This window comes from Odocoileus virginianus, chromosome 4, assembly GCF_023699985.2.
Source record: "Odocoileus virginianus isolate 20LAN1187 ecotype Illinois chromosome 4, Ovbor_1.2, whole genome shotgun sequence".
Taxonomy (NCBI): domain Eukaryota; kingdom Metazoa; phylum Chordata; class Mammalia; order Artiodactyla; family Cervidae; genus Odocoileus; species Odocoileus virginianus.
The window spans coordinates 76,422,540-76,438,056 of record NC_069677.1 but is presented as its reverse complement, the minus strand read 5'-3'; positions in this window follow the sequence as shown (position 1 = coordinate 76,438,056).

Below are 15,517 nucleotides of genomic sequence, written 5' to 3'. Positions count from 1 at the left end.
GCTATGGGGGTAGCAACAATAGTGGGTTGTCCAGAGACCAGGTGCTATGAGACTCTCTATCCCTGTGAACAACAGCAGCACTAAGCAAGTTGGTAGTGCTTTTTTTTTTTTTTAATTAAATGAACTTCTTTCTAAAATATAAAGGGTTTATGTAAAAGGGCTTATGAATGGGATGGTTAGGATTTTGGAGGATGAGGGGTAAAAGGTCACACTTCCAAAGGAATTTTTTCTATGAAAGTGTTATTTTCTTCCACTGGAAGCCAGCGTTTCTGAAAATGACCCCTCACTCCTGATCCCCTTTCCTCCCTGTATCCTCCCCTGGAAACTTTCTCTTCTATCTCAAACCCCTCTTCCCTTCCCTCGAGGTTGAACAACTCAAATCACTCTGGGGAAATCGCCTGCTTGGTATGTCCCACAGCCTGAAAGCACGTGGGAGTATCAGTAGTCATCCTGCCAGTGAGCCTAAGGTGAGGCAACTCAATTGATGCTGTGAGCTTCTCCAGTCTCCCAGTGACAGAGGCCAGGCCTGGGGAAGGTGAAAAACCTGGCTTTGCATCTGTAAGATCCATGCATCTGAGGTCAGGCCAGAAGAATGGGAAGTGGTGGTCCAAGAAGAGGATATGTGGAATCAGATATTAGGAGATCCATTCCACAATTAGATCCTGAGTGGGTGGGAGATGTATGTGCTAGGAGAATTCTGTGATTGTATACCGAAGTAATCTCACCTAGAGGTGGGGAGGAAAAGCCCAAGGCTGATGTTTGGAAAACCAGGATAGGGAACATAAGTCACTTTATGATTTGGATGATGATCACAATTTGTCTGTGTTCAGACATGATTGTAGGGTAGTCCTGTTTTCGTCTCTATCCATCAACGTCACAGAATGGCCTCGTCTGATGTTGATGGTCTGTGTAAGTATTAAGCTCCACTAGAGGACCACAGCCCAGCAGAGAGCACCGAGCCAGCTCGCAGATGTCAAGGACAACTTTTCTCTTTTTCACCTTACACAACTGACCAGGCATGAAGGGCAAGAAAACTCCGTCTTTCATTAAATTGGCTCTGTTGGTATAACATCCAGGAGAAACAAAAAAGGCAGGGTTATCAAATTCCCCATCTTCCAGCAGCAGACATACAATGTTTTTTGAAGACTAATTAAAATTTCATGTCAAAATCATTAAATGCAAGAGCAGTAAACATAGTTGAATTTCAGTTAGGTACAGTCTAGAAACACATAGCCCAGAGTTTGACCTACTTTAAAAGTGTGATAATCTTTGGGGGAATTCTTTCATGGATGCTAAATAATTTACATTGAAATTCCATTACATTTGCTGTGATGTTTTAAAAATGACAACATTTTCAATTTTCATGACCTTGAATATATTGTATTTTCTTTTCCCCATGTTATAGTTGTCTTAGTAAAAAAAAAAAGAAAGCCTCTGGAATAAATATATGCTTCCCAAATTCATACTATTCAGGAGAAAATCAAATAATAAAATATTGATGCTGCAAGGAAGCTACCAGGGCCTGACCATCACAAGGGTGCAAGCTAGAGGGGAAGAGCAGTGGCTGACCGTGGGTCAGGCAGAAGACAAGACCCTGCCCCTCAGTCCTGAGAAAGTCAGCTCTGGGGGGGGGCAGAAACATCTTCTATGTGGTTTCCTGCTGGATTCCCCAGAGCCAAGCATGATGTTGATGAATCATAGGTGCTCAATAAACAAACAAAGGTACTTTTCTGAATGAATAGAGATACAAAACACATTTCTGGAAAGTCAGTGCTTTGGAGGTGTTCAGTTCAGTCGCTCAGTCATGTCTGACCGTTTGCGACCCCATGGACTGCAGCACGCCAGGCCTCCCTGTCCATCACCAACTTCTGGAGTTTACTCAAACTCATGTCCATTGAGTTGGTGATGACATCCAACCATCTCATCCTCTGTCATTCCTTTCTTCCACCTTCAATCTTTCCTAACATCAGGGTCTTTTCAAATGAGTCAGCTCTTCGCATCAGGTGGCCAAAGCATTGGAGTTTCAGCTTCAGCATCAGTCCTTCCAATGAATATTCAGGATTGAGTTCCTTTAGGATGGACTGGTTGGATTTCTTTCTGTTCAAAGGACTCTCAAGAGTCTTCCCCAACACCACAGTTCGAAAGCATCAATTTTTGGTGCTCAGTTTTCTTTATAGTCCAACTCTAACATTTATACATGACTATTGGAAAAACCATAGCTCTGACTAGATTGGCCTTTGTTGGCAAAGTAATGTCTCTGCTTTTTAGTAAGCTATCTAGGTTGGTCATAGCTTTTCTTCCAAGGAGTAAGTGTCTTTTAATTTCATGGCTGCAGTCACCATCTGCAGTGATTTTGGAGTCCAAGAAAATAAAGTCTGCCACTGTTTCCATTGTTTCCCCATCTATTTGCCATAAAGTGATGGGACTGGATGCCTTGATCTTCGTTTTCTGAATGTTGTTTTAAGCCAGCTTTTTCACTCTCCTCTTTCACTTTCATCAAGAGGCTCTTTAGTTCTTCGCTTTCTGCCATAGGGTGGTGTCATCTGCATATCTGAGGTTACTGATATTTCTCCCAGCAATCTTGATTCCAACTTGTGCTTCGTCCAGTCTGGCATTTCACATGATGTACTCTGCATATAAATTAAATAAACAGGGTGACAATACACAGCCTTGATGCACTCCTTTCCCTATTTGCATTCAGTCCACTGTTCATGTCCAGTTCTAACTGTTGCTTCTTGGACTGCATACAGATTTCTCAGGAGGCAGGTCAGGTGCTCCAGTATTCCCATCTTTTGAAGAATTTTCCACAGTTTGTTGTGATACACACAGTCAAAGGCTTTAGTGTAGTCAATGAAGCAGATGTTTTTCTGGAATTCTCTGGCTTTTTATATGATCCAATGGGTGCTGGCAATTTGATCTCTGGTTCCTCTGCCTTTTCTAAAACCGACTAGAACATCTGGAAGTTCATGGTTCATGTACTGTTGAAGCCTGGCTTGGAGAATTTTGAGCATTACTTTGCTAGCATGTGAAGTGAGTGCAATTGTGCAGTAGTTTGAGCATTTTTTGGCATTCCCTTTCTTTGGGATTGGAATGAAAACTGACCTTTTCCAGTCCTGTGGCCACTGCTGAGTTTTCCAAATTACTGGCATACTGAGTGCAGCACTTTAACAGGATCATCTTTTAGGATTTGAAATAGTTCAGCTGGAATTCCATTACCTCCTCTAGCATTGTTCATAGTGCTGCTTCCTAAGGCCCACTTGACTTTGCACTCCAGGATATGTGGCTCTAGGTGAATGATCACACCATTGTTATCTGGGTCATGAAGATCTTTTTTGGACAGTTCTGTGTATTCTTGCCACCTCTTCTTAATATCTTCTGCTTCTGTTAGGTCCATACCATTTCTGTCATTTATTGTGCTCATCTTTGCATGAAATGTTCCCTTGGTATCTCTAATTTTCTTGAAGAGTTCTCTAATCTTTCCCATTCTGTTGTTTTCCTCTATTTCTTCACAATGATCACTTAGGAAGGCTTTCATATCTCTCTTTGCTATTCTTTGGAACTCTGCATTCAAATGGATATATCTTTCCTATTCTTTGCCTTTCACCTCTTTTCTCAGCTATTTTTAAGGTCTCCTCAGACAACTATTTTGCCATTTTGCATTTCTTTTTCTTGGAGATGGTTTCGATCACCGCCTTCTGTACAGTGTTAACCTCTGAACCTCCGTAATTCTTCAGGCACTCTCTATCAGATCGAATCCCTTAATCTATTTGTCACTTCCACTGTATAATCATAGGTGATTTGGGAGAGAGCGTAAAGGCTTCCCAATGGTAAAGAATCTGCCTGTCAATGCAAGAGATATAAGAGACTCAGGTTGGATTCTTGGGTCGGAAAGATCCCCTGGAGAAGAGAATGGCTACCCAGGATTCTTGCCTGAAGAATTCCATGGACAGAGGACCTGGTGGGCTAAAGTCCATGGGGTCACAGAGTGGCAGATGAGTTAGCAGCTAAACAGCAATAGCTAGGGGGAAAGAATCTAGAAAAGAATATACAAATACATAAATACATAGGTGTGTATAATTGTATAATTTGCTGTACACTTGAAATTAACATTGTAAATCAATTATGCTAAAATAAAACAAAAAATAAAGCCCATGTTCCAGTTTTACCAATTGCCCCAGTAATGTTCTCTCTTGAACCCTTCCCACCTCTTCCTCCTCCTATACAGGATCTAGTTCCGGATCAGGTATTATATTTGGTTGTCATGTCTCTAATATCTTTTAACCTAGTATCTACACCCAGTCTTTTTTTGTTTTAATGCACTTGACATTTTTTGAAAGCATTCAGTCTCTTTTTCCTTTGGGGGGAATTGCCTGACATTCCTAAATGATTAAATTCAAATTATACATTCCAGCTGGGATATGGCAGAAGTGACATTTTGTCTCAATGTATTATACCTGGTTCCACAATATTCATTTGGCCCTCAGTGGTGCTATTAATTTTGATCACCTGGTAATTACTGTATAGTTAGCATTTTCCCCTTTTAATTAATAAGCAATCCATTGGGGGGGCACTTTGTTTTTCTCAATTAAATGTAAAAAATAAACAACAAAGTTGGATATACAGTAGGAACTTGTAATTTATCCATTCTACACATAACAGTTTGCATCTGTTAACTCCTAACTCCCAATTCCTTTCCCCGCCACCCTAACAACTACAAGTCTGTTCTGTATGTCTGTGAGTCTGTCTTTGTTTTGAAGTTCATTTGTGTCAAATTTTAGATTCCACATATAAGTGATATCCTATGGTATTTGTCTTACTCTGTTTGACTTGAAAAGTGAAAATCACTCAGTCGTGTCTGATTCTTTGCAACCCCATTGACTGCATATACAATCCATGGAATTCTCCAGGCCAGAATACTGGAGTGGGTAGCCTTTCCCTTCTCCAGAGGATCTTCCCAACACAGGGATCGAACCCAGGTCTCCTGCATTGCAGGTGGATTCTTTACCAGCTGAGCCACAAGGGAAGCCCAAGAACACTGGAGTGCGTAGCCTATCCCTTCTTTAGCGGATCTTCCCAACTGAGGAATCAAGCCGATATCTCCTGCATTGCAGGCAGATTCTTTACCAACTGAGCTATTAGGGAAGCTTATTTCATTTAATATGATAGTCTCCAGGCCCATCCATGTTGTTGCCTGGGGGAGCAGTTACTCTTGTGTTCCATAGAGGAGATTTTGAGCACATGTAACTTGGTACAGTTTTCCTATTCCACATCTTTGATTCAGTCATTTCCCTTTCAGTAATTTACTTAACAATTAATGATGTCCACAAAGGTTTAGCTATAAGGATGCCCATCATAAGCCTGTTTCCAACTGAAAAAACAAAAGCCCTCAAACTTTAAGACACTGAAAGATGAATTATCTACTGATAAAATACAATGAAACAGCTTTCACGCATAATCTTATATATTACACAAATGTACACATACATAGGCACGGAAGTTCTAGAAGATGTTAACAGTCTTAGTAACACACTACAAGGTGGGATCATGAAGTGTTTTTCTCTTTTAAAAAAATTTTTTGTAATAAAATATTTTATACTACAGTCTATTTTTAAGTTTTAAATATAGTTACTCCTTTTCTTTTGTGTCCTCTTATGTGGTCAAACAGGAGATGGCAAGAGTGAACATCAACATCGTAGGAATCAGAGAACTAAGATGGATGGGAATAGGTGAATTTAATTCAGATGACCATTCTTCTTTCAGAAGAACTATATAAAAAGATCTTCATGACCCAGATAACCATGATGGTGTGATCACTCACCTAGAACCAGACATCCTGAAATGTGAAGTCAAATGGACCTTAGTAAGCATTACTATGAACAAAGCTAATGGAAGTGATAGAATCCTAGCTGAACTATTTAAAATTCTAAAAGGTGATGCTGTTAAAGTGCTGCACTCAATATGTCAGCAAATTTGGAAATCTCAGCAGTGGCCACTGGAAAAGTTTAGTTTTCATTCCAATCCCAAAGAAGGGCAATGTCAACAACTAATGTTCCAACTACTGTGCCATTATGTTCTTTTCACATGCTAGCAAGGTTATGTTCAGAATCCTTCAAGCTAGGCTTCAGTAGTATGTGAACCAAGAACTTCTTATGTACAAGCTTGATTTAAAAGACAGAGGAACCAGAGATCAAATTGCCAACATTCTTTGGGTCACAGAGAAAGCAAGGGAATTCCAGAAAAACATCTACTTCTGCTTCATGGACTATCTAAACACTTTGATGGTGTGGATCACAACAAACTGTGAAAAAAGTTTTTCTTAAAGAGATGGAAATACCAGATCACCTTACCTGTCTCCTAAGAAACCTATATGCAGATCAAGAAGCAAAAATTAGAACCGGACATGGAACAATTGACTGGTTCAAAGTTGGGAAAGGAGTATGACAAGACTGGATATTGTCACCCTGCTTATTACACTTCTATGCAGAGTACATCATGTGAAGTGCTGGGCTGAATGAAGCACAAGCTGGGATCAAGATTGTCAGGAAAAATATCAATAACCTCAGATATGTAGATGATATCACTCTAATGGCAGAAAGTGAAGAGGAACTAAGGAGCCTCTTGATAAAGATGAAATAGGAAAGTGAGAAATCTGGCTTAAAACTCAAAATTAAAAGAAAAAAAAAAAAACCCAAGATCATGGCATCCAGTCCCATTACTTCATGGCAAATAGAAGGAGAAAAAGTGGAAGCAGTGACAAATTGTATTTTCTTGGGCTCCAAAATCACTGTGGACTGTGACTGCAACCATGAAATTAAAAGACACTTGTTCTTTGGAAGGAAAGCTACGACAGACCTAGACAATGTATTAAAAAGCAACAGCACTACTTTGGTGACAAAGGTCTGTGTAGCCAAAGGTATGGTTTTTCCAGTAGTCATGTATGGATGTGAGAGTTGGACCATAAAGAAGGCTGAGCACTGAAAAATTGATGCTTTTGAATTGCGGTGCTGGAGAAGACTCTTGAGAGTCCCTTGGAATGTAAGGAGATCCAATAAATCAATCTTAAAGGAAATCATCCTTGAATATTCATTGGAAGGACTGATGTTGAAACTAAAGCGCCAATACTTTGGCCACCAAAAGGGAAGAGCCGACTCATTAGAAAAGATCCTGATGCTGGGAAAAATTGAGGGCAAGAGGAGAAGGAAGCAACAGAAGATGTGATGGTTGGATGACATCAGTGACTCAAAGTACATGAGTTGGAACCAACTCCTGGAGATAGTTAAGGACAGGGAAGCCTGACATTCTGCAGTCCATGAGGTCACAAAGAGTCAGACAGGACCGAGTAACTGAATAACAACAACAAAATCCAACTGGATGATTGACCTACATTGATTTTTTCCCCTAATTTTTACTTATATAGTCAGTGGGTTCTCTGAACTTCTCTATAATTTCAATGAGAATAAGAAATACCCGTATCTCAAGGTAGAATCAACACACCAAGAGCTTAGGAGGTAACAAAGAAGAACCACTCCCCTCACCATTGTCAGACAAATACACACAGAGACAAGCAAATAAGAAATGATGGAGTTTCCCTGGTGGCCCAGTGGTTAACAATAAACTTTCAATATAAGGGACATGGGTTCCATTCCTGGTTGGGGAACTATGATCCCACATGTCTCAGGACAACTAAGTATGAGCACTGCAACTAAGACCTGAAGCAGTCAAAAATAAAATAAAGAAAGAAATGTTAAAAAAAAAAAAAGTAGGATCCATGCCTGGGAGCATCACAGTCCTTTTAGGACACTTTTCTGATTGATAGTGAAATAGAAGGGTCACTAGATGATTCCTCAAATTTGGTCTGATTTTGACCTTCTGTGCCTCATAATTAGGTCAACCTAACTTATTCAACATTCAGAAAACTAAGATCATGGCATCTGTTCCCATCACTTCATGCCAAATAGATGGGGAAACACTGGAAACAGTGTCAGAACTTTATTTTGGGGGGCTCCAAAATCACTGCAGATGGTGATTGCAGCCATGAAATGAAAAGATGTTTACTCCTTGGAAGGAAAGTTATGACCAACCTAGATAGCATATTAAAAAGCAGAGACATTACTTTGCCAACAAAGGTCCATCTAGTAAAGGCTATGGTTTTTCCAGTGGTCATGTATGGATGTGAGAGTTGGACTATAAAGAAAGCTGAGTGCTAAAGAATTGATGCTTTTGAACTGTGGTGTTGGAGAAGACTCTTGAGAGTCCCTTGGACTGCAAGGAGATCCAGCCAGTCCATCCTGAAGGAGATCAGTCCTGGGTGTTCATTGGAAGGACTGATGTTGAAGCTGAAACTCCAGTACTTTGGCCACCTGATGCGAAGAGTTGACTCATTTGAAAAGACCCTGATGCTGGGGAAGATTGGGGGCAGGAGGAGAAGGGGACGACAGAGGATGAGATAGCTGGATGGTATCACCGACTCGATGGACATGAGTTTGAGTCAACTCTGGGTGTTGGTGATGGACAGGGAGGCCTGGTGTGCTGTGATTCATGGGGTCACAAAGAGTTGGACATGACTGAGCGACTGAACTGAACTGAACTGAACTTATTCCATAAATAGTTTTGACTAATCCATACATTCTTCAGAGGCCACCCAGCCATGAAAAGGCAGAGGCCAAGGGCGCCTATCTGTCCTGTCCAGTGTCCTACCTCCCTCATTTGATGGAAAGAAAATTGGGATGACACCCTTAAAAAGCTGCAAGTGTTCTCTATTCAATGACATTTTGAATCAATGCTCATTTTTAAAGAAGTTGGTTCAGCAGTTTTAGCTGGTATGACCGCTGGTATTCTGGAACTTCAGGGTTTTATAAAGTTTTACTACCTGAAGCTATTCTGCAGGTCTAATCAATATCTGTTAGCCAGGCTTAAGACCTTTGCTCAGGTGAAAACAGTAATTTTGGAGTTTATCAAGAGGGTACTGTAACTATTTTGACTTATGACATGGAGTGTTACATTACCACGTATTCACCACCATCTGCATCTGACCCCTCAGATGCATATTCAGCCCTCTTGCTCTTTGAAGATGGGAAGCTCAGGTAACCCTGCCATGAGAGCTCAGTTGTAAATATGAGTGGTGTCAACCAGAACTCCAGTCTAGCAGTAGGTGATCCCACACACAAGGCCTTCTTACACTTACTCCCACACAGGTCTCAGCAGGCCTGGCTCTTGCGAACCAGTCTTCTTTCCACTCTCTTCCCATCTCAGGTGATGGGGGAAGAGGTGAGAAGTGGCGAATTTAAGAGACATGACACCCACCTTTTCTTCTGCACACTTGGGAGAAACTGCCTTCCAGAAAAGTTGTCTAAACTATGTCAACAGGTATGGCCAGGGGAAAGGAACTCCCTCTCTCCACAGCTGCAGAGAAGGCTTTTCCACCAGAATGATTACAAAGCCAGGGCCCTGCCCAGAATGCAAGGCCAGGAGTCCACAGGGGAGTGGCCTTCAGCTCTCGGCCCAGCTTGGCCATTCACTGGATATTTGACTTGGAGATAGCACATAGTCTCTGAGTCACAAATCCTCATCTATAAGTAGAGGTGGTGACAACGGACTCGCAGGGTGGTTGAAGATGAAATGAGAGGCTGTGTGAAAAACAGCTGATTGGTGAGTTCAGTAACTGCCATGTGGTTATTACCTTCGAGTCCTGAGGGAAAGCCTGATGAGGCCTGAGAGAGGGACTCACTGATCAGTCAGTCAGCTTCATCCCCACCCAAAACCTTTCACTTCCACATCTATTCCAATTTGCATCCAAAGAAACTAACTTCATAAAGTTCTGTTTCCATTTATCCTCTCAGTAGTTTTTCCTAAACGTCTGATACTTGCTGCAAGCGCAAGACAAGTGAAACAAAAACAATTGCAAATATTACAAAACCAGTAACAAAACTTTGAAAACTTCAGATGAGCTAAAATTGAGCTTGTTTCACTCATGACCTTACCATGTAGACACTGAAGCAACATATTTCTAGGGCAACTTAGAGCAATTTTTAATACATGTTTGCATATGAGGCTAGGTCACAGCTCATAATAGAGGAAACCAAATGTGTCAGTCTTTTAGGGAGATCTTCTGACTAAAAGAGTCAGGAGTCAGGAGATAATCCTGACTCCCAGGTTGTCACAGGAAAGTCAGGGGCCCAATTCTGGTTCAAGGTCTGCCACCACTTGTTTGCTGAGACCCTGACCTCGTCCCAGGCCCATCATTCCTTAGTGATCAAACAGGCTGATTACATCTCATTTACTTATTTTTTGGCTGCGAGGCATGTGAGAGCTTATTTCCCTGACCAGCGACTGACCCCTTGTTTCCTGCAGTGGAAGCACAGAGTCTTAACCACTGGACCCCTGGGGAAGTCCCATACTGACTACACCTAACATGTGTATAGTTTTAAGCATATTCCTGGGGGGCACTCTCACAAGGATGTAAAAACACTTTATAATATAAAGTAGTACTGTGTACACACAGACGTTACTATTACTACATTTTTGTGGCATGCTGGCTCTTCAGTTGCAGTATGTGGGCTCTGGTTCTCTGACCAGGGATCAAACCCAGTTCCCCTGCATTGGGAGAATGGAATCTTAGCCACTGGACCACTAGGAAAGTCCCTATTATTACATTTTAATAAAATTTTCTCCAATGTGACTTGCTCTAGGGAGGTTCCCCAATAACTGGCAGAGGTGTCCTACATGACTTTCCTGTCTGTGCATCATGCTAGGGGTTCTGAATCTCCACTGTGCATTGTATTACCCGAGACTTAAGAAACACTGGCATCTGGCGACCAGCCCCACAGATTCTGAGGACACCGGGTTTTAGAAGCTCCCTGTGTGGTTCTAAGGTGCAGTCAACATTGACAAGCAATGTGTCAGGTGAAGGTAAAACTTGCCTTTGTAAACCATAGTGAGCATTTCTTTTGTTTGACATAGTTTGGAAGAACCTCATCATAAAAACACATCTTGATGGTTCCTGGGGAACAGATTCTTGAACCTCTCTTTTTATGAGAAATGGCATTAAAAACTATGTATTTATTTGGCTGCATAGGGTTTCATTGCATCACATGGGCTCTCTAGTTGTGGTGCAGGGGCTTAGCTGCCCCATAACAAGTGGGATCTTAGTTCCCCCATTAGGGATCAAACCTGTGTCCTCGGCACAGGAAGGTGGATTCTTAACCACTGAATGACCAGGGAAGTCCTAGGAAGTGGCATTTAACACAGAACTTTGGTTCATTAAATCACAATATTATTCCCATGGTAAGGGCATCCTCACGGTTATGGCCTAGAGTAAAGGAACCATGTACATGGGGAGGAGATGCTGCTTGTTCTAATTTTACAGTTAGAAAAGGTCTACAGCTTTTATAGATCTTTTCCTTATTTACTTCCTTTTCATCAGTTCTTTGTCCTTTGCCTACTTCCTCTGCTTTGACTCATGTTTTTCTAAATATCCATGTCCTCTGTGCATACTATAACTCAGTTCTTCCTTAAGATGACATTTTAAGCATCAGGCTGGCTGTTATTGGCAGCTGGTAAAACTCTCTGTTGGAGGAGGGGAAGGGCCCCCTCCTCACAATTCCCAGTACTCCTTTATAAGGTGAAACATCACATCCAATGTTTTTTCAGTTAACAGATAAAAATGGACAATCAACAGTTCTGATGCCATCTTTGCTTCATCATCTCAACACACCATTTTAGATAAGGACCTCTTTGTCAGATACCCAAGAAAATCATTCATTATTACTCATTCTGGTGACTGGATTAATACAGACATCCATGTATTTTTGTCAGGACTGGATGCAGTGTTTAGTTCCTTCTCAAATAAAGCAGACTCAATGCAGTGGCAGAACTTGATGGACATCTTATCCTTTTTCTTTAAAAATAACAACAAACTTTCTAAATGTCTTGACACATACTTGATGTTCATAAAAAATCTGTTTTAGGAGAAGCAAGATCACAACTGTCACTTTCACTCTTTCTGTCAAATGTCAAGAAAGAACAATTAGGCAACTCCCATGCCAGGCAAGTGGAGTTAAAGTCATTTATTTACTTTTATGGTGTTATGAGTTGCATTCATTGAGATTAATTTGGCTCATCTAACTTAAGCAGGCTACCTCATTAATCTAAAAACAATGAAAAACAATGCATGACAGGGACTGCTGTAAGTTCTTTGAAAGCAAAATTTAAAAGCAGGAAAGCAAATGATGGGGTGGAGGCTGGCAATCATGCACAACTAGGACTTTGGCTGTTTTCCAAAAGGAATGATGACACTTCTATTGGGTCCTCTCACTTCAGGGGAGCCTGGGCAGTTGCTAGAGGCAGAATGTGTATAGTGGCTGTCTTGCACAATATGCTTTGAGGGATCATTGTTGTTTTGGGGGACTAGTTCCTATTAATCCTCAGGAGTTATGATTGAAAACTGGCAGATGTGGCTCTATAGCAGATACAGCAGTAACACTGGAAGCTGAAGGGGAAAGGTCTCACATTACAGAAGAGTCAACTTGATAGAAAAATCTCTGAAAGCAGGGGAACTTCATTCATCATCAGTCAAGTAAACTTTTCTGTGAAGAACTAGTTCCTGTACAGAAGGTAGGTATCCAACAAGTGACATGTGATTACAAAGCTCCCAACTACAGATGTCTGCATAAGAGGGCTTCACAGCACAAGACTTACTTCTGTCTGACTGTGTTTACCTGCTTTAGAGATAGCACTTCAGCAACACCAGTATCAGTAATGTTCCCCCCCCATCACAAAAGTGCTTCATTATGAAACAAATTATAGAAACCAGATCACCACAAGCCCATTCTCCTGCCATATCTCCTGCAAGAGTGTGGGGACCGGCCTTCCAAAGCAGTGACTTTCAGCCAAGACTCACACTTATGGGCATTAAAAAATTTTTTTTTATTGAAATATAGCTGATTTACAATGTTCTGTTAATTGCTCCAGTACAGGAGCATAATTCAGGTATATATACTCTTCTCCACTATGGTTTATCACAGGATATTGTTCCTTGTGCTATATAGGATGTTGTTGTCTATGTATTCTATATACAATAGTTTGCATCTGATAATCCCAAACTCCCAATCCTCCCTCCCCTGCCTCTCCTCCCCCTTGGCGACCAAAAGTCTGTTTTCTATGTCTCTTCCTGTTTTGTAAATAAGTTTGTGTCACATTTTAGATTCCACACATAAGTGATATTGTATGGTATTTGTCTTTCTCTTTCTGACTTATTTTGCTTGGTATTATAATCTCTAGTGGCATCCAGTTCAGTTCAGTCACTCAGTCGTGTCCGACTCTTTGTGACCTCATGCACTGCAGCACGCCAGGCTACCCTGTCTTTCACTATCTCCCAGAGCTTGCTCAAACTCATGTCCATTGAGTTGCTCATGCCATCCAACCATCTCATCCTCTGTCATACCCTTCTCGTTCTGCCTCCAATCTTTCCCAGCATCAGTGTTTTGTCCAATGAGTCAGTTCTTCGAATCAGGTGGGGAGCTTCAGTTTCAGCATCAGTCCTTTCAATGAATATTCAGGATTGATTTCCTTTGGGATTGGCTGGTTTGATCTCCTTGCAATCCAGGGGACTCTCAAGAGTCTTCTCCAACACCACAGTTCAAAAGCATCAATTCTTCAGTGCTCAGCTTTCTTTATGGTCCAACTCTCAAATCCATACATAACTACTGGAAAAACCATAGTTTTGACTACACAGACCTTTGTTGGTAAAGTAATGTTTCTGCTTTTTAATATGCTATCTAGGTTTGTCATAGCTTTTCTTCCAAGGAGCGGCATCTTTTAATTTCATGGCTGCAGTTGCATCCATGTTGCTGCAAATGGCATTATTTCATTCTTTTTTATGGCTGAACAGTATTCTCTCTCTGTGTGTGTATCTTCTTTATCCATTCCTCTGTCAATGGACATTTAGGTTTTCTTATCTTGGCTATTGTGAATAATGCTAAAGCAGGTTGTGTTTTGACCAACTGGCCTTCCTGAGCCTTTCAGAATTTATAGAAGGCCCAGTATTTACCAATTTTTTAACTAATAGCTAGTACCAACTAAGGAAGAAATGTCTAATCTGAAAGAAGTTTGGTTACAGAAAGTTCCCTCATTTCAAGACAAAATCTAAAACAGTAGATCAAGTCCAAGCCCACTTGAACTCCATGTCTTCCCACCTACCCAGCAGCCAACACAGCTCATGAGATGGCCACTGTTACTGCATGGGCTCCAAACAGAAAGGCAAGTCAATGGCCTGCATGGTCTGTGTCCAGACCATGTACTGCTTATCTATAGCAGGCAGAGTTCTGTTTTCCTCAAGTTGAATACTGGATGAAAAAAGCTGGAGTTGGAAATTGTGACCCAAGTTTCTTAGCAGATTATATCTGTTTTCCTTAGTGTCTGTTGGACCAGGCAGACATGGGCTTTTGTATTCTGTAAGGGTAGAAAAGGCATCCTCCTCTACCACCTGGCTCAGTAGAACTCATGTCACTTCTAGGCAACTGAAATATTCTGCAGGAATGGGGCCTGATCTTCTTCAAAGATAGGTACCTGTACAAGGTGCTGGTGGTGGGTAGTGGGGTGGAGTGGATGCTCTGCTCCCTGTTTGGCTATAAGTGGCAGGGATCACATTTGTGATCCTAAGAGGTGATCAGAAAATTTCTCCTCCAAACTCAAATGCTGACACACAGTCCATCTGCAGTTGTAGTGGGGAAGAACTCACCAAAGCCATGTGGCCTATAAGCTTATATTTTACATAACAGCCCCTCTTTGGGAACCCTGACTCCCAGGAAATGAGCATTAAGGTAAAACACCTTTGTTTGGAGTACACTTTTGGAGGGACAAAGAGTTGTTAGACTTCTTCTCGATTTGTGAACTGGTTTATTTGTTTCTTTGAATGCTAGTATTTGTATATGCCATTTGTGTTTTGTTTGTCTTGAATTTCTGTCTTAAAAAAGAGGAATATTTCAACTATTCCTTAGAGAAAAGTCCTCTCAGGTGGATTTTGGATAAGTGATCTTAATTTCTGATTACATAAATTAACCCATTAGTGAGAAGAAGATGATATTTTATTGTAAAAATATGTGGCCAGAGTACCTGTTAGGATCTCCACGATGGGTTTAGGTAGGGTTATCTTGGAATCCTGTGCACCATGCTCTGCCAACCTTGCTGGGTTAATTACATCATTTATGGTCTCCAATGTCATTGTATATGTAAAACCCCAAGAGCAAACTTGAGGGTTGTGTCTGTCCTCTGGGTTCTTTGTTTCATTTTGTTTGCTAAAGCTTCTCCATTTACAGCGGAGTCAATTTTGTGATGTTTAAAAATTGTACTGATGTCAAATGAAAGAAAGAAACAGAAGATTCCACTTCATTCCTATAATCACCAAAAGCCTCAACTCAGAATCAGCCCTGCTGGTGGAGGCCAAGGCAAAAAGGCATCCTGTTAAAGGTTAGAGGTGATCAATAGATATTTATGGTTTTATGGTGGCTATTCCGTGAAG